Below are 6010 nucleotides of genomic sequence, written 5' to 3'. Positions count from 1 at the left end.
CTTTATTATGTTTGTCGACGTTTAGCGCACTCAAAAAACTGTCATTCAAGCATTCACACACCCAAAAAACACTCCTTTCACACAGCGCTGTGTGAAAGGAGTATTTTTTGGGTGTGTGAATGCTTGAATGACAGTTTTTTGAGTGCGCTAAACGTCGACAAACATGAACAACCAACTCGCACAATCTCAAGTTCTCACATGACTTTATTAGCTGCAAGGCATGCCCTCGGAAACCGTAAGAGTCTAATTTTGCTAGAAGTATTTTATGATTAAGGCAGTCAAACGCCTTTGAGAAGTCGACAAACACTCCGAGAACCAGTTTTCTTTCTTCGAAGTTTTGGAGTATAAATTCTTTTATAGATAATAAGGTAGCTTCGGTAGGCCTATTTTTCATAAATCCAAACTGTGAGGTATTTATTAAGTTATATTTGTTTGAAAACGTCATTATTCGAGTATAAAGTATTTTTTCGAGAGCTTTAGAGAAAACTGGGAGTATAGAAACAGGCCGATAATTCCCCATTTCGTTTACGCTTCCTTTTTCATGCAATACTAACACCTTAGCTATCTGCATTTTCTTCAGGAATACGCTCGTAGATAAAGAGAGGTTAAAAACATGAGATAACGTCGGCGCTATCAAGTGAACAACGTACTTGACGGCTCTTATCTGGATGCCATCCACCTCACAGCTTCCACTATTGTTTAGTGGAAAATTATGGAAATTACTTCTGGTTCGACCACCGGCTCTAAAAATATGGAGTCATTGTTTCTTTTGTCGCTTGAAGCAGAAAAATGTAGTCTCATCATTACTTACAATATTGATAAAATGCTCGTTAAAGGCATTTGCTAAAGAACATCCGGTAAGTTCAGTAGCTTTGAAAAAAATGTTGTCGATAGAGTTTGAGGGTCGTTTACGATTGAGAAGAGAATTTAACTCTTTCCACATGGCGTCCGTACGTCCTTGTGCTGCTTTAAACACATAGAAATAATAACGATCGCAACACACCGAGATGACCTCGGTGTGTTGCGATCAGTGATTGCTTTTTTTTTATTCAGGAAATCGAACGCGTATTGTCACGACTTAGGGATTTCTGGGATGCTTAGAGCCAGCAGAGCGAGTTATCGCATTATTTAGGCTATCCCAGAAATCTCTTCAGGGCACCTTTAATACTATATGAGTAAACCAATTTTCGGTCTAATAAGTGTTTCTGTTTTCAGTGTTCGTCAGCCTTTGTATATCCGGTTTTCAAGGTGGCAATATTTACGTTCACATTACCCTTAGATAATAAAATGATCAGTCAGGTCGTTCTTTTTATACTTTCAGCAGAATGTACTTGAACAATTTTTTATCAAGAAATCATAAACGTTGCGAGATCTGTATAAGAACAGATACATTATCATACACACATTATACAAATCTTTTGTGCAGACTCTCCCCTACTTCAAAGAAAAGGGTCGGAGTGTACGATAATGTTGTAACTCAGTTGTATTTCATGGCTCTATGTTTTCATACTCGGAAACTTGTACGGATATTTGTACAATACACTATGTAATAAATTGCTAAATATTGCTTTCATGTGGTGGAACAGTCTAAAGAGGCAATGGACTGATACTTGTCTTTTTTGCTTTTGTGAAAAAAAAGATAATATAAAGCTACGTGTAGATGGGAGTCGCATATTGAATGACTCTCTTCAATTCAATTCAATCTATCTTTCCAGGAAACATCCTGGAAAGGACTATGGGCAATTCAAAGATGTGAACTGGGTCAATGTGTTTAATTAGTCCAGTCATTAAAAAAAAGACTGCTTTCAGTCAATTTTCTTGTTATAATTTTATAAGCAGCCGTTTAATCAAAGTTTTGTATAAGGAGCATAATTATTCTGCCCAAAATAAACAATTTCAGGTGTTTTGACGACCCTTTTTGCATATATCCTCTGAACGGATTGCCAAAGCGTCTGTTTTCTGATGACAAAATCTGTCAAATGATTGATGACAAAATCTGTTGCAAGCTAGAAGGCTTGCAGCAGATTTTAATGATCTAGAGACGGCTGTCTCTAGATCATTAAACCTAGCGAGGAGAACCTGCCTCAGAGGAAACGCTGTTTATTTGAATTTCTTGCGAGCTTTGTTTTTTCTAGATGCTAAATGCACGCTGAAAAGGTGTAGCAATGACTTGTTCGTAAATACGAACAGTAGCAGATGCCGCTTTGCGAATTTCGACAAGACTGAGAAATAAAACAATGACTAATATTGTCAGGAATAATAATAATAAGAAAATAGATGGATGAAATCTGAAAATGATTGTTTTTGAAGTAACTGAACCAAACTGAATGAGAACAAGGTATATTTGTTTGGTCGCTGGAGTCACGCGGCCCTGCGAGGGCGTGAGCCCCTCGGGACACGTAACTCATGTTGATCGCGTGGGCGCGTGGGGGAAACAGCATCCCCTCTCCCCTATTTGCGGTGAGGAGCTCGCTAGAGGCGCTTCTGTTTTCCTCACTACAGGCAGTTCGCGTGCTACCCACGCAGTTATGTTACAGTGTAGTAGAATGCTTTAGTTATGTTTTAATTTTCATAGTGCATATAAGCTTGACATTGCACGTGCTTGCACCAGCAGAGGAAATTGATGTATCCTTACTCTGGGTTGTGGAAAAATTCCACCGGGCGGCGATACCCTAAATTCTCGGCACGAAGAAGTCAATTTAGTGCCACTAAATGAACTACGCTTCAGAGTAACGACACTTGCCCATATTCTGGCTTAAAATCATGGTTGCCAGTTGTCTGAAGCTTTATCTGAAATCGCAGGAAACTCTTTCCCGTCCTCCATAAATATTTAAACAGTTGGCGACAGAGCAAAGCAATATTAGATAAGCTTCCTAACACCGAATCTAATTCTGAAGAGGTCGCACTTTTGAATTATGACGATCAGCAATTGCGTCTGCTCTGCACAAGCACCAAAATTGCGGCGCCCACAACAATGTCGGGGGAACAGAGTGCCAATACTCTATAGACGCTTTACACACGCGCAAAATTACAGCCGCCATTGCTGATCTTCTCTTGTCTTACCGAAATGCCGAGCAACTGAAACAGTAGTTGACGATCCTCTACAAAGGCCGATGCTTTAGAAAAGGACACAGTTGAATCTAATGTGGCAATAACCTGGCCTGCTATGGTAATGATGAAGTGAAATAGACAAAATAAGAGGGAACAAAAACTGAAGGTCAGTTATGGCGGCGTCCATGCACAGCTGCTGCAAAGCGTCTATAAACGCAGCTCATTTAGTAGCTCCAATGCTTATTGGGGGGATCGGTGGCCGAGTGGTCTAGCGCACACCAGCTCGGAGCACGTGGAGCGAAAGCTCGCGCTGCAGAACCCAGGGATCCTGGGTTCGAGCCCCACCCCTGCCCGTTTCGATCTGGATGAGCATCGTACCGGCATGCGGTCGTGTATCACTACTGCGTGATGCACGTTAAAGACCCCAGGCTAGCGGCTGTACCGCACTGGCTAAATTTCTCATCTACAGCTGGGAGACTCGTCGCCCCTGTGAGGCAGACCAAGTTCTAGGCTGTATAAACACACACACAACCCAATTTTTTTCCAATGCCCCATTCACACGGCCGTAAGTTTACCTTTAGCTAAGGTACCTTTATTCTCTGCGGCCAATCAATTAACGATTCTTCGCGCGTGGCGTGTGGTCGCGACCCAAGAGCACGGGCTGGTTCTATGTAATACCCGTGCCACACGGGCAACTCGAATGCCAGTTACAACAAATGACATTTGAACGATCGGCCAATTAGTGCGCGACACTCCGAGCGTGGGGCGCTCCACGCGCGACAAATCGCGAGCCGATTCGTTGATCGCATGAATGTCATTCGTTGTAAATGGCATTCAAGTTGCCCGTGGGGCACGGGTATTAAAGGTACCTTTATGTTGACCGTGTGAATGGGGTATATGTCAATCAAACGGTCTGGCAGCTTCCGCACGCGTGTCGAGCGTCTAGGGGACACTGAAACTGCGGCTGTCGCCATTGGCTCTCCTTCCGATACGTCATAGGAAGCGTTCCCACCGTCTTCTGAAGTCAGCAGCCACGCCTGCTCGCCCATCGCTGCTCTGCCGTCGACCTGTTGCGACGTTGTTTTAGCGTCCCGTGGTCGCAGTTGATCTAAGGTGTCACCGCTGTTAACCGTCCGGCTTGTTCAGCGTGACCATGCGCCTCCCTTCTGTGGATATTACTGTCCCTGGTCGCCAGCTTTGCCCTGGTTGGAACTGGCGTGACCAGACATGCATTCCTGGAGCAAAGCGCCGTGATGTGGTGGCCGAGAACTGTCGGTTGGCGTCGGCTTGTCCTCACTCTTCGTCGTTCAGGAAGTAGCCGCTCAAGCTTGACCGGGGTTGAAGTCACAGCAAGATCTCTGCCGGTGGCTTGACGTCTTTGATTAGCGTCGACCTGTGGCAAAACGAAAACTTTGAAATGCGGTTTTGAACAGTGCCTTTCTTGTTTTATTTCATGGCTTCTTTAATAGTGCGCACTGCTCGTTGCGCTGGCCCATTCGACTACGGGTGATACGGTATTGTAGTCAGATGATACATATGCTCTTCTTGAAGGAATCGTGCCATTGCTGTGCTAGAAAACTGAGGAGAGTTATCCGATACTAGAGTTTCGGGCAGACCACTGCGTGCGAAGATTTTACGAAGCAAGTAAATTGTTGCGCCCGGAGTGGCCGTTTGTAAAGGTACGGCCTTAATCGACTTAACCTCCGCCTCAACTAGAACAAAAATCATGCACCTTTGAGCTGGGTCGCTAAACTTCACGTGAACGCGACACCAGTGTTTTTTGGTATCTGGCCAATTCGAAGGAGTCTGCTCCTCGGGCATCGGCAAACACTGTATGCGCTGCGGGCAGTTTTTCACTAACGTCTCATTGTCTTGGTCTCACCCGGGATACCAAAAGACATTTCTAGCGGGGCTTCTCATTGCCGAGACCCCCGAATGAGTTTCATGGAGCTCCCTCAACAGAACCGTCCGTGCGGTTTCTGGCAAAACTCCAGAAAATCAGATTTTGGCTCATTGAGAGATTATTCCTGCGGGTAAAATACGGCAGTTGTTGTTGCTGCTCTGTATCCAACTGTGACGGTCATAAACACCGAACCCATATCTTGACTTGCCGATGCTTCTCGTACTCGATGGTCAGGGCGCTCATCTGTTGTGCAGACCAGGCACTGTCATCCAAACCGCGCGTTTAGAGCACATATTCCATAGGCTCTTTACGGCTGTTATAACACACCCCGCCAAGGCCAAACGGTGAGGGCATGGGCATTTGCATTCTCCTGTCCTTTCTGTCCTTTCTGATACTTAATGTCGCACTCGTAAGCCGTGAGGAGCAGCGCTCTTCACTGAACTCTGGCCGCCACCATTCGCGGAATAGGCCCCACCGGATAAAACAGAGCCGTTATCTGTTTGTGGTTTGTTATTAAGGTGAACTTGTAGCCAAACAGGTAATCTCAAAATTCTGACACTCCAAACACCAATGCCAGCGTCTTTTTTTTCTAGCTGTAAATAGTTGTGTTCTGTTGGAGACAGTCCATAAGCAAAACTCAATCGGGCAGTTCCTCCCGTTGATGCAGTGCGAAAGAACGGCACCAAGGCCGTCGGGTAATGTGTTACGCTCTAGTCGCAACCGTTTCTGAGGGTCGTAATGAAACAGAAAATCGGCCCTGGCCCTGGCGCATTTTTTTCCATTTTAACGGTACAAAGGAGTCAACGTCGTTGACAAGTTAGGCAAGAACCTCGCGTAGTACTTGACTAATAAAAAATATTTTAGCTGCCTCACAGATGTCGGTCTTGGTGCTGCTGTGACCACCTTGAGCTTTTCTCGCTGAGGGTGAAGACCCTTGGCATCAGTCGTGTGCCCCAGAAAAGTCACTTCCCTCTCCCGGAACCGGTACTTGGCTTCATTTCGCTTGAGGCCGTTGTCCCGTTGTCGCTGTAACCCCTGCCGTAGCGTCGACCTGTT

This window comes from Ixodes scapularis, unplaced genomic scaffold (assembly GCF_016920785.2).
Source record: "Ixodes scapularis isolate PalLabHiFi unplaced genomic scaffold, ASM1692078v2 PGA_scaffold0__279_contigs__length_252992795, whole genome shotgun sequence".
NCBI classification, from domain to species: Eukaryota; Metazoa; Arthropoda; class Arachnida; order Ixodida; family Ixodidae; genus Ixodes; species Ixodes scapularis.
The sequence above is the reverse complement of the archived record's forward strand: the minus strand, read 5'-3'. Positions refer to the sequence as shown.